This window comes from Myotis davidii, unplaced genomic scaffold, assembly GCF_000327345.1.
Source record: "Myotis davidii unplaced genomic scaffold, ASM32734v1 scaffold551, whole genome shotgun sequence".
NCBI classification, from domain to species: domain Eukaryota; kingdom Metazoa; phylum Chordata; class Mammalia; order Chiroptera; family Vespertilionidae; genus Myotis; species Myotis davidii.
In genome coordinates this window covers 2042872-2046593 of record NW_006283788.1, presented here as the reverse complement: position 1 = coordinate 2046593, position 3722 = coordinate 2042872, and the positions used below count along the sequence as shown (strand labels likewise).

Sequence of the window (3722 nt, the reverse complement as noted above, 5' to 3'; positions counted from 1 at the left end):
TAATTGATGTTTCTCTCTCATCGATGTTTCTAACTCTCTATGTCTCTCCTTTCCTCTCTGTAAAAAATCAATAAAATATATTAAAAAAAAAAAAAAAAAAGCTTGGTGAGACCTGAGCATGGTGGAAGTCCTTCTCCTTGAGTTGGACTTGCCCGCCCGGTCCCCCAAATTCATTTGTGTGCGGCTCCTCTTTCAGGCCCTGAACCCCCCTGAACCACTCGGGACCTGGAGGGAAACATTTATGACAGATGTGAGATAAACACATTGATTGGTTGCCTCCTGCAGGTGCCCCAACCAGGGCCCAGGGAGGAGCCTGCAACCGTGGTCTGTGCCCTTGACCGGCTAGGGCAAAAGAGAGACATTTTTAACAACGAACAGACTTTATCACCAGCTGCCCTGCCTTATTAAAGGTAAAATAAAAGGATATTAGAGAAAAATGATCCCAGATTAAAAGCAGGTGATTTTGAGAAGGGCTGAAAACAAACAAATAAAAGATGCGGAAGGAGAGGCACTTGATGAAATAATGAGAAAGTTCCCCGTGGAAAACAGGAAGTGAAAAGCCTTTGGAACACACCAGTTCGTTGCATTCTCCAACCAGTTCATCCACAATGTTCTGTGCGTCTGCCGTAACAATTTTAGAGTGCTGTTTTTTATTAGACTATTTTGGTGATTCAATTCCAGTGACTGGAGTTCTCAGTATTACTTTAGGAGTTTACTAGTGACATCTTATCTGAACTGAGTGACTTTACACAGGAAAAGATGAAGTCATCATCTAAAAAAAACCCATTCACCTCCGTGCGCCACACTGGTCCAGGGCCAGCGCGACAGCACCCAAGCCCAGGTGTCCCCGTGTCTCCTCACTCAGTTCCTCTCACCACTCAGCAGCTGAGGGGCTTCCTCTGTCCTAACTTCATTTCGCAGCCTTAGCAACCGAGGCTCGGAGACAGGCAGCGATTTGTTCCAAGTCACCAGCTCTCAAGTTGCAGAAATGGAATCAAACATAGTACAGATGTGGGAGCCGGGTCTGGGAGAGTCCTGTGGCCACCAGGGTCAGAGAAAACCATGAGTGACATTTAATAGCAAAAAACCTTAGCTTCATGCCTCCCGTCTAGTGGTTTGCCAGCCATGCCAGGCTGAGTCCTGGGCATTTCCCCCCACGGACCAGAGCAGGCTTTCCTGCCAGCTGCTGACAGGGCACCCGAGTGCTCTTGGGAAGCCTGTGTGTTCCTCGAAAGGCATCGACGGCTTTGCATGACGTGGAGAACCCCTGTGAGGGCTCCTCAAGGTCATATTTCTGTTCTCTTTTCTAGTAACAGGCTCAGGTGGAGCAGGCTCCATGGTGTCGTTTGGACTCTGGGTTTTGCCAAGGTACTGGACTGTGTGTCCCGACTGCCCACAGGAGGATGCATGGCAAAAAGGTACCAACTCCCTGCTGGGGGCAGGCATTCTGACCTCGATGTCCTGGGGTACAAAGCCAAGATGCAGACAACAGCCCCTGCAGGGCCCCGGGAGCTCTGGGGCTGCCAGGAAAGTGGATCTGCTCCCTGCCACCCTGGCACACACCCTGGGCATCCAGAGAAGCTCAAACCTGCCGGGAATGTCTCAACTGGGGAAACAGAAGCCACTGAGACTCGGGGCTGGGGCTGGAGTTCCCCGGAGACCCAGGAGAGCTGACTCAGCGCCCGTGCGGGCCGGTGATGCCATCTCCACCCTCTGAGGTGTTTTCCAGTTGCACGGGAAACAATGAGAGCGAGACACAAAAATGCCAGCAATCCCTCCGAATTCCGCACATAGCTCTCATAGCTGGGCCGAGTGCCACGCCCAGCCTGCTGGATACGGGGAGCGAGCCGCTGCTTACCAGAAGGGAAAGAATCGGATGCCAGTGGAGGCTCCTGAAAGTTGGCCAGCTGGGCTGCATAAAAGGAAAACAATGTGAAAAATGTGCCTGGCAGGGCTGAGACACAGCAAGAAGGGCCTTTGAGGAGCAGCTCCTGGTGCGAGGCTCAGCAGTCCCCACCCGTTTGAAAGAAGGGAGACTGTGGCTGAGCTCAGGCTTCCGGGAGCTGCCTGCAGCAGGTGGTCAACTCCATGTGCTGCAGGACAGACAGCCCTGTAGACTGCATGTTAGACAGGCTGGCCCTGGGAGAGGCCACAGCCCGGGTCTCGTCTCTGAGGCACATTCTCCATGTTGAGGTTCCCCCACACTCATTCCCAAGTTTATGAAAATGGGTGGCACTGGAAGATGAGAAAAGTGGGGTTCTGGATTCACTTCTCCCACCAACCTGCCTCCTGACTGTTCTGTGTCTCAGAGAGTGCATCTTCTAAAGCAGCATGACCTCCAGGCTGGCGAGGAGGGCTGGGCTGGCGAGCCCAGGGGGCCTGTGGCTCTCAGTACTCCACGGAGGCTCACCAGTGTGATGAGTAGGAGGGACGACACAGGGTTGCCTCCCCCCACTGCTGACAATGGGGTGGCTCCTCTTTGGGGGGCCTTCCTGGGCTCTGTGGAGGCTGAACAGCATCCTTGGTCTCCACCCACTCAATGTCCAGGTGTGACAACCACAGATGTACCCAGACATGGCCCAGTGCCCCTGGGGGAAGGCTGGGTTAGAACCCCTCAAGAGAGCCCTCACATCCACACTTCTTTCCTGAAGTTTGATGTTAAAGACAAGAAGGGGCCCTAGCTGGTGCTCAGTGGGTAGAGCGTCGGCCTGCAGACTGAAGGGGCCCAGGTTTGATTCTGGCCTAGGGCACATGCCTGGGTTGCGGGCTCAATCCCCAGTGTGGGGCATGCAGGAGGCAGCCAATCAATGATTCTCTCTCATCATTGATGTTTCTCTCTCTCTCCCCCTCTCCCTTCCTCTCTGAAGTCAACAATAAAAAAAGACAAGAAGGGGAACCACAGGAGATGGGAAGTAGGGTTTTTTGGTAGTGTGCTGCTGGTTTCAGGCCCCACCCTGAGTCAGAGCCCACTCTCACCCGTGGCGTGCAGTGACCATGTGTACAAAAGGGCCCCTCCTCCTCCTGGGGGCTGTTTGGCAATTACAGGCATTTCCCACACCTGTGATGTCACACTGAGCCTTCCCCAGCACCTAGCAAGGGCCCATCAGGGCCTGTGTGCCTGTTAGGGAGATGAGACAAGGTGTGGCAGCCACCCGCTATGACGACCCCAATGACCTTGTGCCATCACCTTTCCCAGAGTGTGGTGGGACCTGAGGATGTGCTCCAGGCCAAGGCCCTGGCAGGTGGCTCTGGTGACTTTAAGAACGGCTGGTCATCTTTGGTGGGCCTTCTCTCCTCAGGCCAGCCTTAAAAGGGAGCAGAGATGATGCGAAGCTTGAAAGGCATTCCATGCAAGGGAGACCCTCTGATGCTGGCTTTGAAGACGGGGGCAGGTGGTGAGGAAGGGGGCAACTGCTAGGAGCTGATAGCCAGCGAGGGAACGGTGACCCCCGTCATGCAGATGTAAGGAGCTGAATTCTGCCACAGTCTGAATGGGCTCAGATGACCTCAAGCTCCAGATATTTCAGCTTCAGCCGGAGAGACCCTGAGCAGAGACGCCAGCCTGGGCATGGCCTGGCTTCTGGCCTCCAGAACCACGGGCTGGCACCTGGTGGTATAAGCGGCTAAGTTTGTGATCGTCTGTTATGCAACCCACATAGCAGCTACACAGGCCAGGCGGGCCAGAGCGGTATCCTCACTGCTGGACAGGAGTCTTTCTAGGA

General features: G+C 54.2%; 1 protein-coding gene across 2 annotated transcripts in view; it reads right to left on the bottom strand.

Annotated features, from left to right (window-relative positions):
* The window catches only part of GNG7 (guanine nucleotide binding protein (G protein), gamma 7), an 85807-nt gene that overhangs the window by 18942 nt on the left and 63143 nt on the right, over nt 1–3722 (bottom strand). The window contains exon 1 of one of the 2 annotated variants that reach the window (XM_006754097.2): nt 1859–1913. The exons of the other annotated variant lie outside the window; for it this stretch is intronic. The gene's annotated coding sequence lies outside the window, so the exon portion shown is untranslated. Of the gene's footprint in view, nt 1–1858; nt 1914–3722 lie in introns of those variants that run through there. 2 annotated transcript variants of the gene reach the window in all.